The sequence below is a fragment of the Mustelus asterias genome, unplaced genomic scaffold (assembly GCF_964213995.1).
Source record: "Mustelus asterias unplaced genomic scaffold, sMusAst1.hap1.1 HAP1_SCAFFOLD_194, whole genome shotgun sequence".
In the NCBI taxonomy this organism is placed as follows: domain Eukaryota; kingdom Metazoa; phylum Chordata; class Chondrichthyes; order Carcharhiniformes; family Triakidae; genus Mustelus; species Mustelus asterias.
Genome location: NW_027590187.1, coordinates 325,181 through 347,340, shown reverse-complemented (window position 1 = coordinate 347,340; position 22,160 = coordinate 325,181). Strand labels below are relative to the sequence as shown.

At 45.1% G+C, this 22,160-nt stretch overlaps 2 long non-coding RNA genes and 1 other non-coding gene across 3 annotated transcripts in view; 1 reads left to right on the top strand and 2 right to left on the bottom strand.

The window, feature by feature from the left end:
- The window catches only part of LOC144485434 (uncharacterized), a 664,084-nt gene that overhangs the window by 318,764 nt on the left and 323,160 nt on the right, over positions 1-22,160 (top strand). The window lies entirely within an intron of this gene.
- On the bottom strand, positions 642-7,247 carry LOC144485413 (uncharacterized). The gene is made up of 3 exons (XR_013496165.1): positions 7,145-7,247; positions 6,376-6,537; positions 642-1,654 (listed from the first exon to the last, which is right to left on the bottom strand). It is a non-coding gene; the product is annotated as an uncharacterized LOC144485413 (long non-coding RNA).
- trnam-cau (transfer RNA methionine (anticodon CAU)) lies at positions 13,686-13,757 on the bottom strand. Its single transcript has one exon. It is a non-coding gene; the product is annotated as a tRNA-Met (tRNA).

The window sequence follows — 22,160 nt, the reverse complement described above, 5'->3', positions numbered from 1 at the left end:
GGAATGTGGTAAATGTGAACATGGACTGCCAAAAAGCATTTTATAAATAAAGGGGCACACAGCAAACTTGTGGTAACATTTGGAGCTGATAAAATAAAAGGCACAGCAGCAACATGGATAGGAATCTGACAGAGTGACAGGAAACACAGCAGTGGGAAATGTTTTTATTTGGAATGGAGGTCGGTTAAAGTGGGATTCCCGGCGGGTTGGTGTTCGGAATCCTGCTCTTCCTGATACATATTAGAGACATCGGCAATGCTGCACAGAGCACATATTCAAACTGTGGTAATTACACAATACGTGACAGCATTGTGAACTGTGAGGGGGTAGTGTTGAAGCTCAAAGTTACTTCGACAGCTTGTGGATTAGTGAGACAAGACCAATTTAAAGCAGAGAAGTGTGAAATGATTTATTTCAGTGGGAAGTAAAGGGAGAGACAATATGAAAAAAATGATACAATTGTAAAGGCATGCAGGAACAAGGGACCTGTGACACTAATACTTGCTGTTTAGGTGACAGGTTGAGAGTGTGGTTCTTAAAGTATTTGGGATTGTGAGCTTTATACATAGGGGCACAGTTTACAAGACCAAGCAAGTTATGGGAAGGCTGTATAAAACCCTGGTTTGGCCTCAGTTGGAGTATTGCATTATCTGCAGGACAGCACTGTTTAGAAAAGAGGGGAAGGCATAAAAAAGGTTGCAATGAATCTCTGGGCGAGGTCCAGGGATGAAGAAGTTCAGTTGCATCGGGAGATTGGAGAATTTGGGTCTTTGTTGAAGAGAAGGTTGAGAGGAGATTTGATAGAGGTGTTCAGGATTGTGGAGGGAAGTGGAAGGAGCTGACAGGGAGAAGCTGTCATGTCCCAATCTTCCTCTTTCAGGAAGTGTTCCCCAAACTGAATGAACAGGGCACTGTTCCTGGTTACACTTCTCTGGCAATGCTAAATATTCCGAGTATTTGTTTTAATGTGTAATATTTAAGATAATTATACAAACACAACAAATTGTTCAGAGTAAAGAAGAGACATTAAAAGTGAAAATTCATGTTGACATCTCTCTGCTGGGCTTTGAGTCTTTCCAGTATGGGCCACTGATCTGATTAATCCAATGATGCTTTTCCCAGTCGCCTGCGTAACATGGCTTGAATCCTGGACTTTCAGTTTTTGAACTACACAGCAGAGCGTTTAAGAAAGTATTGGGGCTGAATGGCCTCATCTGTGCTCCAGTCCTCCTTCCGTCTGGTGAGCTGATCTGACACCCACCCCAGAGTGGAGTTGCTGCACATATTGCCTTAAAAATGGTCTCTCAGCCTGAGGGAATAACTGTGAATCTCATCACCACTTCCATCCTGACTAATTTCCTCCACTTCAAACCGTCCATCAATGCCAGAAGGAGTCAGAACTGGAGTAGGAGTCTCCACCAATGATTCAGTCCCATCTTTGACCACTCGAGCATCCTGCCTTGCCTCACATCTTCTCTGTTCTCCAGCAGCGATGATGTTCCAGGGTCTTGGCTACTCTGAGTGGCCTGTTCGAGGATCGCCTTGCTCCAAAGCAGCTGCCTTTTGATGTTTGTCAGCAAGTTGTTGAAACTTGGCTCCTCTTCACCTCCAACTTCAGACCAATCGGGGACTTCCATCTTCCAAGCTTCTGGGGCTGGTTGAGCAGAAACAACAATAATTGAGGATTTTGCAGTGTTGCCACATTCGAGCAGTTTTCCACCTGGGGCATTTCATTAAACACCGGCTTTTTCACTTCATTAACAACTGTAGCAATGGCAATGCAATGTATTGGCCCATTTATCCCCACATAGGATTTCGCACATCATGTTGAAGTTGCACAAGACATTGGGAAGGCCACACTAGGAATACCGTGTGCAGTTCTGGTCACCCTATTATAGAAAGACCATTATTAAATTTGAAAGAGTGCAGAAATGATTTACTAGGATGCTACCGGGACTTGATTGTTTGAGTTATAAGGAGAGGCTGAATAGACTGGGACTTTTTCCCTGGAGTGTAGGAGGCGTGGGGTGATGTTAGAGAGGTCTATAAAATAATGAGGGCCATCGATCAGCAAGATAGTCAATATCTTTTCCCAAAGATAGGAGAGTCTAAAAGTGGAGAGCATAGGTTTAAAGTGAGAGGGGAGAAACACAGAGGGTGGAGTCTGGAACGAGCTGTCAGAGATAGCAGCAGAGGTGGTTACAATTTTGCCTGGGCGGCATTGATGAGTTGGGCTGAACGGCCTGTTTCCAGCTGTAAATCTCTGTGACTGTATGACTATGACTCCAGCCCTATCCGGAAACGATGCAGGTTGTCACTATCATTGCTGTAAGTGGAGGTGGACAATGCTCATTCACAACATCTGTATTCCGTATGAACAGCTGGCAGGTAGAACACCAAATCAATGGTAAATATTCTGTCAACATCCAGTGAAACTGGGTAACTATGGTAACGGGTTGGTATATTGACAACACAGGACCCTGTGACAATAGCTTCATCCCCAACAGGGTGATGTCACCACATCCACAATTTCCCCAGTTTGGAGATTCCAGTCAGGAAGCAAGGAGCAAAGTGTAAGACACCAGAAAAAAGACAAGAGATCTTCATTTCTATCAAACAAATCATTATGTCAGGAGTTCCCAAAGGACAGCCAATGAATGACTTCTTTAAGAGGTCATAGTCATAGAATTTTACAGCACAGATAGAGGCCATTCAGCCCCTCGTGTATGTACTGGCCATCAGCATCTATCATTTTTCAGCGCGTATTCAAACATGTACGACCTGATGAGGGAACCAAACGTAACATTTCCACATTTGCTGACAACGCAAAACTGGTGGAATTGTGAGTTGAAGGAGAATGCATGGAGGCTTCAAGGTGATTTGGACAACTTGAGTGAGTGACCAAACACATGGCAGATGCAGTACAACGCGGCTAAACGTGAAGTTCTACATTTTGGTGTGAAAAACAGAAAGGACAGGGTGAGAGGAGATCTGATTAAAACATAAAATTCTAACAGGGCTGGACAGATTAGCTGCAGGAAGGATGTTTTCCTTGGTTGGGGAATGTAGAACAAGAGGACACAGTCTTAGGATACGGGGTTCACCATTTAGGAAGAAGAGGAGGAGAGATTTCTTCACCCATAGGGTGGTGAATCTGTGGAATTCTCTAGCTCAGAAGCTGTGGAGACCAAGTCACTGCATATATTCAAGAAGGAGAGAGAGGTTTTTTTTAGATTTTACTGGCATCAAGGGGTATTGGGAAAAATGAGAACATGGAATTGAGATAGAGGATCAGCCATGATCACATTGAATGATGGAATAGACTCGAAGGGCTGAATGGCCGACTCCTCTTCCCAGTTTCTATGTTTTCAAGTTCTGATGAAAGGTCACAGACCTGAAACACTAACTCTGTTTCTCTCTCTAAACAGATGCTGCACAATTTGCTGAGCTTGCTTTTCTGCTTTCATTTCAGATTTCCAGCTTCCGAACAGAATCCAGCCAGAGTCAGCACCTTCAGTAGAGAGAGAGAGAGAGAGGAACCAATGAGTTAGAACTGAACCCAGCCAGAGTCAGCACCTTCAACAGAGAGAGAGAGAGAGAGGAACCAGTGAGTTAGAACTGAACCCAGCCAGAGTCAGCACCTTCAGTAGAGAGGGAGAGAGGAACCAGTGAGTTAGAACTGAACCCAGCTCGAGTCAGCACCTTCAATAGAGAGAGAGAAACCAGTGAGTTAGAACTGAACGCAGCCAGAGTCAGCACCTTCAATAGAGAGAGAGAAACCAGTGAGTGTAGAACTGAACCCTGCCAGAATCAGCACCTTCAGTAGAGAGAGAGATAGAGAGAGGAACCAGTGAGTGTCGAACTGAATCCAGCCAGAGTCAGCACCTTCGTTGGAGAGAGAGAAACCAGTGAGTGTAGAACTGAAGCCAGCCAGAGTTAGCACCTTCAGTGGAGAGAGAGAAACCAGTGAGTGTAGAACTGAATCCAGCCAGAGTCAGCACCTTCAGTGGAGAGAGAGAAACCAGTGAGTTAGAACTGAATCCAGACAGAGTTAGCACCTTCAGTGGAGAGAGAGAAACCAGTGAGTGTAGAACTGAAACCAGCCAGAGTCAGCACCTTCAGGAGAGAGAGAGAGAGAGAGAGAGAGAGAGGAACCAGTGAGTGTAGGACTGAACCCAGCCAAAGTTAGCATCTTCAAGAGAGAGAGAGAGAGAGAGAAACCAGTGAGTGCAGAACTGAACGCAGCCAGAGTCAGCATCTTCAGGAGAGAGGGAGGAACCAGTGAGTGTGGAACTGAACCCAGCCAGAGTCAGCACCTTCAGAGGATAGAGAGGTAACTAATCTAAACCCTGTATTCAAGAACAGATGATGTGGAGATGCCGGTGTTGGACTGGGGTAAACACAGTAACAGCTTTAACAACACCAGGTTAAAGTCCAACAGGTTTATTTGGTAGCAAATGCCATTAGCTTTCAGAGCGCTGCTCCTTCGTCAGATGCAGTGGAAATCTGCTCTCAAACAGGCCACAGTTTGCCCTGTTTGAGAGCAGATTTCCACTCCATCTGACGAAGGAGCAGCGCTCCGAAAGCAAATGGTATTTGCTACCAAATAAACCTGTTGGACTTCAATAACAGAGGCAGAAAAGAAAGAGGGAACCAATGAACAGTGAGCTGAACGCCGGTCAGAGGGCAGTTGCTGGAGTCCATCATCAAGCATTTGGAAAGCAGGGTTATAATCAGCATGGATTTAAGGGAGGGAAATCACGCTTGACAATACGACTGGAATTCTTTGAGGATGTAACTAGGAGAGTTGACCAGGAAGAACCTGTGGATGCGGTTTATTTAGACTTTCAGAAGGCTTTGGACAAGGTCTCACATGACGTTTTTAAGTTTTAAAGGTTAATTTGTTTTTTAGTGTCAGAAGCAGGTTTACATTAACACTGCAATGAAGTTATTGTGAAAATCCCCCACTCGCCAGACTCTGCTACCTGTTCAGGGAGAATTTAGCATGACCAATATACCTAACTAGCACATCTTTCAGATTGTGGGAGGAAACTGGAGCACCCAGAGGAAACCCACATAGATGCAGACGTACATAGATGTACGTGCAGACTTCACAGTGACAGTGACCCAAGCCAGGAGTCGAAGCCGCGTCCCTGGCGCTGTGAGACAGCAGTGCTCACCCCTGTGCCACCTCTCTACTATATAAAATTAAAGTACATGGGATTGCAGGTAGTGCCTTGTAATGTATAGAAAGCTGATGAACAGACAGGAAGCAAAGAGATGGCATAAATGGGTATTTTTCCAAGTGGAAGGCAGTGATTAGTGGGGTACCGCAGGGATCTGCGCGAGGACCCCAACTGTTCATATTATATCTGAATGATTTGGACACGGGATAAATGTAATATCTCCAAATATGTAGATGATACAATTGTGTGGGAGGGTGAGCTTTGAGGGGCATGCAGAGATCCTCCAGCGTGATTTGGACAGGCTGAGTGTGTGGGCATCTACATGGCAGATGTAGTATTATGTGGATATTATGGCAGATGATGAAATTTGAATTCACTATGAATCTGCAATCAAAAATCTAATTGTCGCTTGTCATTGAACCCTATCTGGTTTACTAATGTCCTCTAAGCAAGGAATTCTGCTGGGCCAGAGTGTGTTTGAATTGTCACGTCTAAAGGTAACAAAAGCATGGATGAGGGTTTCAGGGATGGGTGAGTTGAGGTATTACAAACACTGTGTGATGTTACACAGCTGGAAATAGGTGATCTTGGTGAAGGAACAGATATGTGGTTGGAATCTTATTTCCGAGTCTGATGAGGTGCCAAGATTATGAGGGTTTGTTTCAAACTCGGACATTGACAGTGGGAGATGGACTCAGTGACTGAGAACAGAATTTGTAGTGGAAACATTGGTCTTCCAAATATTTAATTGGGGGAATTCTCTGCTTAGCCAGTACTCGAGGTCGGAGAAGGAGTGTAATAACTTAATAACAGGGGATTGGTGCGAGAGGTGATGGTGAGGTACAGCTGGGTGTTATCAGCAGACATGTGAAAACTAACACTGTGCTTTCAGATAATATCACTGAGGGGTAAGGTGTAGATGAAAAATAGGAAGGAGCCAAGGATATATCCTTAGGTGATTTCGGTGGTAACAGAACAGGATGGGAAGAGAAACCATTGCAGGTGATACTCTGCATATGACCAGAAAGATAAGAATGGAACCAGCCGAGTGCAGTCTTACCCAGCTGAACAATCCCTCCTCATCTCCCTCAACCTACCCACACCTTTGACATGGTTGACTGCCCCATTATGCTCCAATACCTTCCCACTGTCAGGTCAGTGTGCACAGCAGGTGAAGATGTTAATGTACCTGACATCCTGGGAAAACTAATGATGGATGAAGGCCCACTCAGTAAACGAGTGGAGAGAAAGCTGGAGTTCTCAATCATCTTCATCTCGAGCGGCAGCTCCTCCCTCTCAATATGTGTGGTGAGATCAGGCCATTCTGCTCAGTCAGGAACACCCAGACTGACTGTAAGAGAGAGAGAGGCTGTAATTAGAACCAAACAATAAGGGAGATTCACTCAAAGTAACCAAGCCCCATCCCAAAACAGAGCACAGGAAGATCCCAGTATCTAACCGTGGCCTCTGCAAAGTGAGCTGCTCTAACCTGCTGTAACACTGAGCCCAACACACAAAGCACGGGAAGATCCCAATTTCTGTGCTGATTGGTCTGACTCCAGGGAGTTTGCAGTGCCGCTATTGCCCTCTTTTTAGGGCAGTGCCGCTATTGCTGAGACGGGGGAACTGCAGCGTGACATGTTTACACAGGAAGCTGCCATTGGAAACACTAAGCTGCGGATTTATAGAATCCGACAGTGCAGGAGGAGGCCATTCTGCCCATCGAGTCTGCACCAACTACAATCCCACCCAGGTTCTACCCCCAGCACTGACCCGAGCTGGTCCCCATGAAACGAAGGAGCAGTTTAGCATGGCCAATGAACCTAACCCGCACATCTCTGGACTGTGGGAGGAAACCGGAGCACCCGGAGGAAACCCACGCTCCCCACGCTGTGAGGCAGCAGTGCTAACCACTGTGCCACCCCATTTACAGCCGGGCAGGATGAGATTCCCGCTACCAAAACCCTTCACCCATCCGGTGCCCCGCTGTGGATGGATCCGGACCCGGGGACTGAAGCCACTGCCGGGACAATTGCTGCCGCTCCGCGCGGTGTCTGATGGGTCCAGGGTAAATCCCCACCAACGGCCTGCGACCGACAGCTGGGAAAACCAATCGGAAATTGACGCATCGCGATTATCCAATGGCCGCTCTGCGCCCACTGAGTGACAGCTGCGTTATCCAATCAATGGGTTCCATAGTCAGAAGTTCGAGACCATTGAAAATGATGCTCCCAATTGTAACCAATCGCAGACCGCGTTGCTAACAACAACAGCCCCACAATGTGATTGACATCTTCTCTAGCCAATCGTAACGCAGTGTCCAATCGGACTGTGCCGCTCGTGCGCGACTGCCGGTCCGATGGTAGTGGGTTATCGTTGATATTTGCCCTATTTTTAGGTCAAACCAAACAAACAAACTCGTGAGCGTCACTCCCAGCCCAGCGTCATTGCGTCATTCAATTCGATCCGGAGCTGAAACCAATGAGAAATCAAAGAGCTGGAGGCGGAAAGAATCCTTAAAGTGGAACCGCTCACACAATTATAGTTGTACAATTATAATTCGTTGATGGCAGTTAAAGCGGCAAAAGGACTGCGGAAAGTCAGAGGATGCAAAAGCTGGAACCCGCGGGAAAGGAAGGAGGAAAGAAATGAAGGGAAAAGGCGACAGAAATGAACGAGAGGAAAGCAAGCTGGAAGCCAGGGGCTTTTAGACAGGGTATTCCAGAGCTGAAACCCAGAGAGCTGAAAGTACGAATATCACTGGTGGAGTGAACCAAGTAAGAAGTCTAACAACACCAGGTTAAAGTCCAACAGTTTTATTTGGTCGCAAAAGCCACTAGCTTTCAGAGCGCTGTTCCCTCATCAGGTAAGTCAGGTAACGTGATGAAGGAGCAGCGCTCCGAAAGCTCGTGGCTTTTGCGACCAAATAAACATGTTGGACTTTAACCTGATGTTGTGAGACTTCTTACTATGAGGGCAGAATCAGTGGAGCTCAGATATCTCAGAGGATTGTTATGCTGGAGTTGATGAAAGGGAGGAAGAACTGAGGACATGGAGGGTTTTGGAAACACGGATAAGAATATTAAAATTGAGACATTGCTTAACCACGAGTCAGTGTTTGTCACTGAGCACAGGGTTGATGCATTAACGGTATCTGGAGTAAATTCTGATTTAATGATGAGAAATCAATTAGCAGCTTTCTGGACACAGCAGCACAATAAATCGGATCAGAAGTGGACCACTTGGCCCCTCAAGCCTGCTGCTCCATTCAATAGGATCATGTTTTAGATTCCAAACCACAGAATCTTTACAATGCCGTAACAGCCCATTTGGTCCATCAAGTCTACACTGCCTTATTGAAATTGCATGCTACCTAATCCCACTCTCCCGCCTCACAGCCCCAGAGACCCGGGTTTGCTCCTGGCCTTTGCTGACTGTGCAAATTTTGCACATTCTCCCCCGTGGGTTTCCTCTGGGTGCTCTGGGTGACTCCCACGATTCAAAGATGTGCAGCTTAGGTGGATTGGCCATGTGAAATGTTCCTTTAGTTTCCAAAGATGTATACATTAGGAACTGAATCTGTGCAATTTTGACACTTATTTTGAAATTTTCCCCCTGGTTCTTGATGAACGCTTGACTGGAACATAAAAAACTCTATCATTGAATCCCTACATTGCAAAAGGTGGCCATTCGGCCCATTGAGTCTGCACTGATTCTCTGATCTATCCACGCAACCTCACATATTTATCCTGTTAATCCTCCTAATCTAAACATACTGGGAGACATAAGGGTAAATTTAGCATGGTAAATCCACTTACCCTATCAATGGAGTGTGGGGGGAAACCAGAGCACACAGAGGAAAGCTACGTGGACATAGAGAAAATGTGAAAAATACGTACAGTCACCCAAGGCCTGAATTGAGTCCAGGTCTCTGTCATTCTGCAGCAGCAGTGCGAAAGCCACCCTTATTTCTCTCCCATAAGACCATAAGACATAGGAGCAGAATTAGGCCACTCAGCCCATCGAATCTGTTCCGCCATTTTTCTCATTCCCATTCTCCTGTCTTTTCCCCATAACCCCTGATCCCCTTATTACTCAAGAATCTATCTATCTCTGTCTTAGATACACTCAACGACCTGACCTCCACAGCCTTTTGCAGCAAAGATTTCCATAGATTCGCCACTCTCTGGCTGAAGAAATTCCTCCTCATCTCTGTTTTAAAGGAACGTTCCTTTCGTCTGAGGTTGTGCTCTGGTTGTAGTTTTTCCTACAAGTGGAAACATCCTCTCTGTGTCCACTCTCTCCAGGCCCCCCAGTATCCTTTAAGTTTCAATAAGATCCCCCCTCATCCTTGTAAACTCCAACGAATACAGACCCAGAGTCCTCAACCGTTCTTCATACAACAAGCTCTTCGTTCCATGGATCATTCTTGTGAACCTCCTCTGGACCTTTTCCAAGGCCAGCACATCCTTCCTTAGATACGGTGCCCAAACTGCTCACAATACTCCACACGGTGTCTGACCAGAGCCTTTGCCAGCTTCAGAAGTACATCCGTGCTCTTCTATTCCACCCCTCTCGACATTGCATTTCCCTCCCTAACTGCCGACTGAACCTGCACGTTTACCTTAAGAGAATCCTGAACAAGGATTCCCAAGTCCCTTTGTGCTTCTGAGTTCCTAAGCATTTCGCAATTTAAAAAGTAATCTGTGCCTCCATTCCTCCTTCCAAAGTGCGTAACCTCACACTTTCCCACATTGTTTTCCTTCTGCCATTTCTCTGCCCACTCTCCCAGCCTTTCCAAATCCTTCTGCAGCACACCTGCTTCCTCAATGTTACGTTTCCCTCCACAGGTCCTCACAGACTTCTTCCGTGAGGAAAAATACCCAACTTCTCAATCGATCTTCATTGCTACAAATCTTTGTCAACAGAATCATTCATGTGAATATCCTTTGCACTCCCTCCAAACTTCTTCAAGTGTGGTGCCCAGCACTGGACTCAGTGCTCCAGGTGAGGCCTATCTAGTGTATTTAAAATCTCAACATGATCTTCTTATTCATGTATTCAATCTTCCAATAAAACATAGGGTGTCATTTGCTTTATTACCTGCTCTCTCAACATGCCCAACCACCTTTAATGACTTTTCTACTGAGAAACCGAGATCCCTTTTTTCCTGCATTTCCTTAAGTGTTTCTCCATTTATTTCTCCACACTCTCAAAATGAATCAACTCACACTTCTGTGCATTGAACATCATCTAGTTAGGTGATTGACTCGCGCAGGTGCCCAACTGTGGCAAATTGGGGAATTTCACAATAACTTCATTGCAGTGTTAATGTGAGCATTACATGTGACTAATAAACTTTACTTTAACTTTACTTTTCTTTACTTTTACTTCATCTGCCACTCGTCTGCCCAGAGGACAGCAATGGAATCATTCACTCAGCATCAACACATTGTTCTGAGCTCTAGGGTCTCTCAGAATAATTCACTCGGCCTCTCAACATGGAACAACCACCTCATTCCAGGGGGTAATGTAGTGAACCTTCTCTGTACCGCCTCTAATGCAAGCTTATCTTTTCTCAAATGTGGATACCACAGCTGCACACAGCATTGCAGATGTGGTCTCCATAAACTCCTGTACAATTGTAGCAAGACACTTTTCTTCATGTCCTCCAATTCACGTGCAATAAAACCAAACATGCCATTTGCCTTTGTAATTGCTTGAATGAATAATCCAGATTGTGCTCCGAATTCTCGAGAACATTTTAAATCCGTCACATTTCAAACTCTCCTCAACTCTGAAGAAGAGTCACGGACACCGAAAGCATTAACTCTGTTTCTCCCCCGATAGATGCTGCGAGACCTGCATGAGGTTTCTTGCATTTTCTGTTTTTATTTCAAGTTCCGTCACTGTGCCATCCTCATCTCCTTTCAGACACATATTTGTAATTTTTTAACTCTCCAGTGACTTAGGCCACCAACTGTCTTGTCATTTAATCAGTGCTGCAATTCTACTTGTTTAGAAACGACAAGAGAACAGTTCACACTCGATTCAGTGATGAATGATGAATGAGAAATTATGTGAGGAGTTGTGACAGAAAATGAGCATCTCTGCCTTCTCCCTGTAACGCGGCAGATAACAATCTAATTCCTTTGGAACGTTTCAGTTGAATCTGTATCCACCGCACTTTCCAGCAGTGTATTCCAAACTTTAAACACTCACTGTGTGAAAAATGTTTTCCTCGTCTTCCTATTCCTTCCTTTGCTCATGATGTTCAATCTGTTCTCTCTCATTCTTCATCATTCCACAAGTGGGAACAGTTTGTCCCTATCCATTCTGTCCAGACTTCTCATGACATTTAATACCTGTAAGTGGAACCCCTGATGGAGTGGTAAGATATTTAAACCAGTAGACATTAAGGCATGGATACAACTCGCAGCATTCAGTTAAATGACTTTTAAATACGTTTATGAGCTAACAAGAAGCAATGTGAGATGCAGTAATTTCATTCAAATAATTATGATTGTAAAATACATATGCGGATATTTTGAATGGATTATTATTGACTTTAAGGAAGTTACCAATTGGCAGTAAACCAATCCAGATAACCCTTTGTCAAAGGGTCATCTGGACTCGAAACACGAGCTCATTTCACTCCTTACAGATGCTGCCAGACCGGCAGAGATTTTCCAACATTTTCTCTTTTGGTTTCAGATGACAGCATCCGCAGTAATTTGGTGTTATGTTAGAGTTGTACTATTGCACCTCATTTCGAGTTGTAGGACTGAGAAACGTTACTAATGAAATGGATTCGATACTTTGGAACTGTTTTCCTTTTACTTTTCATTGTCTCTCTATAATCTTCCTACCAGAATGAATCACTTCACAATTCTCAGCTTTGAATTTCATCTGTAACTTGTCCACGCATTCCGTCAACTTGCCGATGTACTTTTTGAAGTTTTACACCAGGCTCCTCACAGGTCACGATGCTTCCAAGTTTCACATTGTCCACAAATTCTGAAATTGTGCCCTGTGCACCATCACCTCTGTCTCATATATCCTGGTGCATGTTCACAGTATCTACACCTTGTGTGCATATCAAACTGGGTTGAGGCTTATAACAGAAAAGAGGAGCCAATGCAGATACCTGCCTGCATATTCCACGTAATTCTGCAGAATTGTAGTCAAGTGGTTTTGTTATTATTGTTAAGAGGAAGTAACAGAGGATGGTTTCGATCCATCGGCCTCTGAGCTACGAGCCAAGCACTCTTCAGGTGCGCCACTCTGCTACAGAAAGTCCATCTTCGCTTCCACCCGCCCCCCCACCCCCGCCCGCCTCCGCTCCCCAGTCTCCGCCCCCTCCCCCCTCCCCCCTCCCCCCTCCCCCACGACCCCTGTCCCCTTCTCCCTCCCCCTCCCCCTCCTCCCCCGTTCCCCCTCCTTCCCCTCCCCCTCCACCTGCCTTCCCCTCCTCCCCCCTCGCCCTCCCCCCTCCCCCGCCCCCTCCTCTCCGCTGCTCCCTCCCCCCTTTCCCCTCCCGCTCCCCCTCCCCCTCCCATCTCCCCCTCCCTCTCCCCCTCCCCCTCCCCCTCCCCCTTCCACTCCCCTCTCCCCTCTCTTTCTCCCCATCCCCCCTCCCTCCTTCCCACTCCTCCCTCCCCCCTCTCCTCCTCCCCCTCACCCTACCCCCCACCCCCGCTGCCTATCAATGCAATCAGTCCGATATTCACTTCCACACTTTTGTTTAACACCATCACCAGTGTCAGGAGGCTCAGTCTGGCTACACAATTCCACTGCATTACACCAAGAATAAAGGGTCAGAGAAAGACACACACAAAAGCAGCCAAAGAGGTTGTTTGTTCACGTGTAACGACAGTCACGGAATTGATCACTGATGTTTGAAAGGAGTTTTCTCTTGTAAATATGTTTATAAATACATTTCCCGCTGTGTAGCTGTGCTCTCTGCTGTTCAAAGATGTTCACTGTTGTTGTGCAAAGTGTTTCACTGTTTATCCTGCTGTGCTCTATGATATAGAGGTTTACAACATGGAAACAGCCCCATCGGCCCAACCTGTCCATGCCGCCCAGTTTTTTACCACCGAGCGATTCCCAATCGCCCGTGTTTGCCCCATACCCTCCAGACCCATCTTACCCATGTAACTGTCTCAATTGTTGTTGAGAGATGATTTCTGCTGTTGTGTAAGATGCTCCGCTGTTGTGTTTCCGGCTGTGTAAATGTTGTTTTTTCTATTCTGTTAATATGGCCCCTGCTCTGCAAATGTGTTCCATGTTGTTTGAGAAGATTCTCCGTGAAGATGTTTCTGTCAGTAAATTGTTGCATGTTGTGTTAAGATGTTACCCGTTCGTATGCTTTCTTGCATATAAAATTGATTCACTGCAGATTGAAGTTTTTTGGAGAAAAGTGAAGCCGATGTCAATACCTGTCTGCCGACTCCACGGAAAAGCCACAAGTCGTTTCATTGTCAGTGATAATAGGAATAGCAGAGGATGGTTTCGATCCATCGACCTCTGGGTTATGGGCCCAGCACGCTTCCGTTGCGCCACTCTGCTCCGGCAAGGGGCATTTCTGCTGCCTATCAATATCGTCAGGCAGATTTTCGCTACTGTATCATTTAATACACGTTCCAGTGTCAGGACGCTCAGCCACTGCATCAAAGCGAGAATAAAACAGAGAAAAACACACAATAGCAGTAAGAGAGATTGCCTGGACACGTAACGACAGGCAAAGGTGATGGGAAACCGGCAAAGCACAGAATTGGAAAATCGATCTCTATTTTTAAAGGAATTTTCTGTTGCAAGTACATATTTGTAAATATATTTCCTGCTGTGTACCTCTGCTCTCTGTTGTTGAGAGGTGCTTTCTGCTGTTGTGTAAAATGTTTCCCTGATGCTTTCAATATCTTTCCGGTTGTATAAATATGATCCATGTTGTGTACTTTTTTTAAATGTTCTGTTCATATATGCCCTGCTCTGAAAACGTGTTCCGTGTTGTGTGAAAATATTCTCCGTGAAGATGTTTTCTGTTCGGCAGAAAGATGATTAACTGGTCTCATAATGTTCCATATTGGGTTAAAATGTTGCACGTTGTGTTAAGATGTTCTCTATTCTTGTATAAAACTCTGGTTAAACTGCAACTGGATAACGATCGCCCAATTTCGACTGTATTTTACCCTCTGTTAGTGAATGTGATTGGGGGATTCAGATTGTATCCAAACATGCACGTGAGTGAGATTTGTTCTGTATCTATCTGTCTCCGGTTGTAGTTGCGAGTGTTTATTTGTTTTATTCATTTCGAGAGGTGGGCATCACTGAAGGGGCCAGCATTCATTGCCAATCCCCAGCTGACATTCGGAAGGTGATGGTTTGCTGCTTTCTTGAACGGCTGCAGTCCATGAGGTGTCGGTACAGCCACAGTGCTGTTCGCCATACAGTCTTTCAGGATTTTGCCACTCTGACAGCGAAAGAGCCGCGATGTATTTCCAAGTCAGGATGGTGAGTGACTTGAGGGGGAGCTTGCAGTGCTGGTGTTCCCATGTATCTATTGCCGCTGTCCTTCGAGATGGTAAGAACATAAGAAATTGGAGCAGGAGTAGGCCATCTAGCCCCTCGAGCCTGCCCCGCCATTCAATAAGATCATGACTGATCTGATAGTGGTTTAGTTCCACTTACCCGCTCGCTCCCCAAAACCGTTAATTCCCTTATTGATCAGAAATCTATCTACCTGTGACTTAAACATATTTAACGAGGTAGCCTCCACTGCTTCAATGGGCAGAGAATTCCAGAGATTCACTACCCTCCGAGAGGAGAAGTTCCTCCTCAACTCTGTCCTAAACTGACTCCCCCTTATTTTGAGGCTGTGTCCTCAAGTTCTTGTTTCCTTTCTAAGTGGAAATAATCTCTCTGCCTCTACCCTGGTAGAGGTGGTGGGCTTGTGGGTGCAGTCAAAGAAGAGTAGATGAAGAAATATTGCTCCCATTGCCTGAGGAGAGAAGGATGGCTTTTAATGTGCAGAGTGTTTAGGACCTGGGATGCACTGCCTGAGAGAGTGGCAGAGGCAGCATCAAATCAGGGCTGTCAAGGGGGAATGGAATCAGCACCTGAAGTGAAAGGATTTCCAGGGTTATGAGACAAGGACGGGAAAGGGATGAGCTGAGTTGTTCTTGTACAGACCAGCATAGAGACAAAGGGCCGAATGGTCTCCCTCTCTTTGCTGTATCCATTCTAAGATTCGAGGTGTATGAGTGTTGGACTCATTCTGTATCGCTCTGTCTCTGGTGCGACTTATGTGTGTGATGTTCATTATGAATCTCTCTCAGAGACTTTGCAAATCTGTACACATTCTATCTGGAAGGTACATAATTGAAACAGGGCCTTTTGTTCTAATTAATACATGATTCCACACTATCCTCTACTAAAAATCTTCAACGTAACATCATCTGCTTATCTCTGAAATTCATTCTCCATCGTCTCATTACCGAGATTTTCCTTTCGTACATCTGTGCTAGTCGACTCAACTGCTCCAGGTAATAGCAAATTCGAAGTTATACTGACTGCATTTAAAAGTACATCAATATTGATTTCTCTCTGGAATGTAATGCCGATATCCAATCATTAACTCCTGTTTGATCTGTCTCTGCAACAGCGACAGTTAAGATGCATTTTTCCGCTCTACTGCAGTTCTGTATTGCGGCCAGTGGATGTCAGCACACTCTGGTAGGCTGAAGTTCAGACATCAGAGAGGGACACAGCAGACAAGAATTGTTCACATCATATTGAACCTAGGACTGCGGAATTTAGAAATACTAAATCTTTTGGCCATTTCATTTTGAAATCTACCAGTACGCTGCTTCCCTCTGTATTCGTCATTTAAATCCTGATAAATGAGCAAGGCTATGCTTATAATTGAATGTATTAGTGCCGGTTGGCATTTTATTTGGAACCAAATGGCATTTGAATCATTAGCTTAGTTAGAATTTCATTCAGCAACAGTTTAATTATTAGTACAAACCTATTAAAGCATATTTTTCAGAAAGTTTTACCTATTTCTGATTGGGGATATTATATAGAGAGAAATTTGCTTTTCTTGATAGAAATTACTGACCTATATCTGGGTGCTTAGGTTTCGAACTCAAAATTTGTCAGTGGTGCAAAATTTGAAAATATTATGATTTTTAGTGAGGAGGATATTGATAATCGGCAAGAAGATATCGACAGGCTGGTGGAATGGGCAGACACGTGACAGATACAATTTAATTAATGTAAGGAAGTGTGAAGTGATGCATTTTGGTCCGAAGATCGAGGAGAGGTGATATAAAATAAAGGATACACCTTTACCCGTCCTAATCCCCATTGCACCTTTACCATGCCAAGATTCCACAGTCTATTCACCCATCACAGAACCCATTGAATATCCAGCCTGCAGTCTACATTGCACATTCTACTTGCACATTCATCATTCAACATTTTACACTCCCATTTTCCGATGTACCTTCACCTTGCAACATCTCCCTGCGCCGTCTCACAAGCCAGCCAACGTCGCACCTCCACTCTGTCCATTGCCCATGCTAGGCTTATCCTGCCCAGTCCGCATTGTGTTTCACTTTGCTCAGTTACAATGCCCAGATTGCACAACGTTCCAACTTTTATATTCTCCATTAATAATAAATGAATAAATAGAACCATCCCTTGATTAAACACTGTCACTTTTTAGTGGGTGAATTTCATGAAGTGCTGTGTGTGGTTCCCTCCTTGACCTTGATGCTTCTGTACAAATGTAGTCAAAGGAAAATTATCCAAATATATCTTCAATTCTCCTGCTCATTCACAAGGAAATGAGCGGGTGATGGATACAGTTTCAATAGTAGCTTTAAAAGATAGAGAATGGATTTACAAATTTAAAATCCAAGGGAGAGATCAATGCCTGGAGTTGTTTTCAGGCTGTGGCGACGAGAATAACAATGCACATTTTCAATTTGAATTGTTCAAAATACTAGAATGGAATATCCATTGTGGATGAAATGAAACTTTAAACTGTGCAACTGTGCTGTGCTTCAGCGGCTTGTCATATAGTCATAGCGGTTTACAGCATGAAAACAGGCCCTCGGACAACTTGTCCATGCCGCCTTTTTTTCAAAACGCCAAAGCTAGTCCCAATTGCCCGCATTTGGCCCATATCCCGCTAAACCCATCTTACCCATGTAACTCTCTAAATGCTTTTTAAAAGACAAATTTGTACCCGCCTCTACTACTGCATCTGGCAGCTTGTTCCAGACACTCACCACCCTCTGTGTGAAGGAAATTGCCCCTCTGGACCCTTTTGTATCTCCCCCTCTCACCTTACAGCGATGCCCTCTAGTTTTAGGTTCCCCTACCTTTGGGAAAATATATTGACTATCTAGCTGATCTATGCCCCTCATTATTTTATAGAGCTCTATAAGATCACCCCTCAGCCTTTGACAGTCCAGAGACAAAAGTGCCAGTCTATCCTCCCGTTCCTTATAACTCAAACCATCAAGTCCTGATAGCATCCTAGTAAATCTTTTTTGCACTCTTTCTAGTTTAATAATATCCTTTGTATAATAGGGTGACCAGAACTGTATACAGTATTCCAAGTGTGGCCTTACCAATGTCTTGTACAACTTCAACAAGACGTCCCAACTCCTGAATTCAATGTTCTGACCAATGAAACCAAGCATGCCGAATGCCTTCTTCACCACTCTGTCCACCTGTGACTCCACTTTCAAGGAGCTATGAACCTGTACCCCAAGGTCTCTTTTACAGGAATCTCCATTCATCCATCACCTGCTGAGCATATCCAGCATTTTCGGTTTTTGATTCTGGTTTCCAGCTTCCAGCTTTGCGTTGTGTTCTGTGCAGGTGTTTAACTGGAACAGGGAACAGATTCTGATCAGCGCTGTGACGGATAGAGTAGAATGTGCCCCCGACTATCAAGCCTGTGAGATTACACTCCGAGCTGTCCACGAGAATAAGGAAGAGAAAGAGGGAGGATCATTCTGTGATGGACAGATTTCATGTACAAAGGCCAAAATGGTCTGTATTCCCACAGCTGTTTTAACAGACATGAGATGTAGCAACATGACTTGCAATCAATAAAGTCCCTCTTCACAGTCCTTGACTTTTTAACTACGAGATTGTTGAACTTTCCACATTGTCAAAATTCCATACATGGACAAGTAAAGCAAACTTCCAGCATGTGGCGCTTTGGGTAGCGCGTTAGACATCTAAATAATGGCAAGTCAGCCATTCAAAGGTTGTGGGTTTCAGTCCCACCAGAATCGGACTTGGGGTCCGATTAGTAGAAAGCAGGTTGCTGCTCCGTGGATGTGATTCAGCTTCGGCACCGACATTTCCTGCTCTGCCATCTCTCCATGCTGCTTCTGTTTATTGGCTCCCAGGGAAACCACTGACTCAAAAATAAATCGCCAACCCCGGGGGCTTTCTTAAAGTTTGACACGACGTTCGCTGGTTGCGTTAGAAACAGTAGCATCTTTTTCAATTAGATATTTCGCTTCTTTTGAAGATCACGAAGATTAAACAACACACACGTGCAACAACAACAACTTATAAATAACTACAATCAATAAATAAATATCAGTGCCCTGCAACCTGGTGGTGTTATTCTGATGTGTCTGCTGTGCTTGCCCTTCTAGGCTGTCGTGGTCGTGGGTTTGGAAGGTGCTGGCAAAGGAGCCTTGCTTTGTTGCTGCAGTGCATCTTGGAGATGGCGCAAACTGCTGCCATTTTGTGTCGGGAGTGGAGGGAGTGAAGCTTTATGCATGGGAAGCGAATGAAGTGGGATGCTTTGTCCTGGATGGTGCCAGGTTTTTGCAGTGCTGTTCAAACTGCATTCATCCAGGCAAGTTATCTCAGGAAACCAGGTGCTCCGGTTTCCTCCCACAGTCCAAAGATGAGCAGGTTGGGTGGATTTGGCCATGCTAGATTGCCCCTTGGTCACCAAGGTGTATGTATCGGTAGTTTAGCGGGGTGGATGCGTGGCTCTGCGGGAATAGGTCCTGTGTGCGATTCTCTGTCGGAGGGTCGGGACAGACTCGATGGGCAGAATGGTCTCCTTCACCACTGTCGGGATGGTGTGATTCTAAGGCGATTTGACTCTGTTCGAAATTCCCTGATAAAACAATGGAACGCTGTGTTTGTAGAACTTGGAGAATTGGATTTATTGCAAATTAAATGTTTTTTTACTGCAAGATGATGAAAGTACCTGGATCACGTCAATAAATAGTCAAGATATTTGAGGAGACTCTCGAACTATGTTTTTTTTATCGTTGTAGATTATCCACTGTGAAGGGAAAGACAACATTGACAAGCAAGAAATGGATATTGCGACTTACGCAGTTGCAAAGTTCACTGGAAAGGAATCCGAGGATCTGAATCCAGAATCTTCTCGTTTAGTAAATCGGTGCTTTAACCGACTAAGCCACAGAGCCTGATACCGCTCTTCGTGTGTACAGCAGAATGCTGGAAATACATTCCAGATCTGGTGATATGAGTGAAAAAAGAGATATTACCAGATCTGTAACGTACCTCTGAAAATAGAGATAGTTCACATTTCAGATGCAGACCTTTCACGGGAATGACCGGTTCTCTCTCCACAGATGCTATGGGATCTCGGAAAGATTCATGAAAGAAAAATAACTGAATCCCACAGTGGCCCATCGAGACTGCACCGATTTCCCTGTAAACCTTTCAAATCCGCCTTTCCCCGACACCCGCCCACCAGGGTCTCAGGGGAGGTGCTCCTTAGGAATTCACAAAAGAAAGCACATCAGAGGGAATCACACAAATCACTCAGTGAAACACTTCCACTAAACATTGAGATGTTTATCGTGAGCTTGGTTCCACTTACTGTTTTCAGACACACATCTGGTATAAAAGTAGCCGTGTTCAGGATGTGATTCACACACAGTTTTCTGCTCTGAAGGCAGATGTGCTCCTTCTGTGGCACGAGGTGATTTTTAAAAAGTACTTTATTCATACGGGATATGTGTGCCGCTGGCGCGAGAAGCATTTATTGTCCAAATTAATAATCTTTGAGTAATTGGCGATGAATTCATTCTGGTGCCGCTGCAGTCCATGTGGTATGTGTGCATTTACACTCCTGTTCGGGAGGGTGTTGCAAGATTGTGAGCCAGCGAGGGGAACGGTGATACATTTCCAAGTCAGGATGAAGTGTGTCTCGGAGTGGAACTGACAGGTGGTCGTTGTTTCTCAGCATCAGCTGCCCTTGTGTTGCCAGGTGAGAAATTTCGTGGGTTTGGATGCTGCCTGGCGAACGAAAAATCACTGTCAGGAGTGTGATTTGAACCCACGTCTCCAGAAGAGACTGCGATCTGAACGCAGCGGCATAGACCGCTCGGCCAACCTGACTACATCATCAAAGCGCAAAATTTCTGCACAAGTCGATCTGAATTCCACCTTTATTGTCATTACATTTATCACTCGATGTATTTTTCTATTTTTGAACCCCAACCAGAGTCCTGTATCTGAGTCCCATCCTTTCCCAAGCTGCCGGGGGCTGAGGACCTTCTCATTGCTGCATTGCGCTGTTTGCTCAAATCAACAAAGACCCAATTCCCGCCCGACCTGTTCCTACCACGAAGGTGTTGAGAGTGTCAGATCTGAGCAACGTGAAGTATCCAATAGGAGAGTTACATCCTGGCGACAGGAATATCTCTCCACAGCTGCTTTCGGAGCTGCTGAATATTTCCAGCATTTCCTCTTTCTGATTTTGTCCCTTCATTACAGGAGTTCATTTACTGACAACCCAAAACTTGTCTCGAGGGCGCAGGTCCAGACATCCCTTTTCTGTGATCTTCACACAGACAAGTTCACTCTTCATTTTCCAACACACAAGCTTTAAAATCGGCTGCTTCCATACTCAGCACCCTGCGGCATTGCCTTCAAACCTCACCCCACCGTCCACCCGACCACCAGGGTCTCAGTAGTACAAATGCTTCTTGGGAATTCACAAAAGCAAGGGGATCACAGTGTTTGTGAGGAAATATAAAAGGTTAATCCACACTCACAAACGGACTGATTATGTGAGAATCTCTCTCTCTCACGTACACACACACAGACACGCACACACACACACACACACACACACAGACCACCACCACCACCAAGGCAAATGGTGAAATTTCATCAATTAAGGACATCTGGGATTAAAAGTCTGACGACCATGAATCGATTGTCAAAAGGAAGACAACTGCTTCACTAATGTCCTTTAAGGAATGAATATTTTAACTGGTTTGGACCTAAACGTGGCCCCCGACCCACAGCAACTTTTGTGACTCTAAGCTGCCCTCTGAGGTGACCTATCAAGCCGCTCAGTTCAAGAGCAATTTAGGATGGGCAATAATGCGGGCCCAGCCAGCGACACCCACATACCAGAAATGAATAAACAAAATAAATCGATGAGTCATAATGAGGGGATACAGAAACTCAGTTGCAGGACCAAAGGTTGTCAGAGACAAAATTAATTGAGAAACCATGTTTCAGTTCCGGAAGCTGACAGTCAGAGCAAGTCACTTCGATACGCAGTTTAACTGATAGAATCAGAAAGATCCCAATCTTCATTGAGCAGCAGATAATGCAAAACACATTCTGAATACAGACAGATGCACCAGAAAAAGCATTCCTTCTGGTTGCATCACAGCTTGGTGCGGCTCCAGCTCTGCCCAGGACCGCAAAAAATCTACAAAGTGTCCTAAACAAAGCCAGTACATCACGCAAACCAGCCTGCCATCCATTGACACTTCGCGTTGCCTTGGAAAAGCAGCCAGTTTAATCAAGCAGCCATACACCGTGGACAGACTATCTCCCACCGGCTTCTGTCGAGAACTGGATACAAAAATCTGAGGGCAGGCACGAAACAAGTAAAGAACAGCTTCTTCCTTGTTACCATCAGAATTT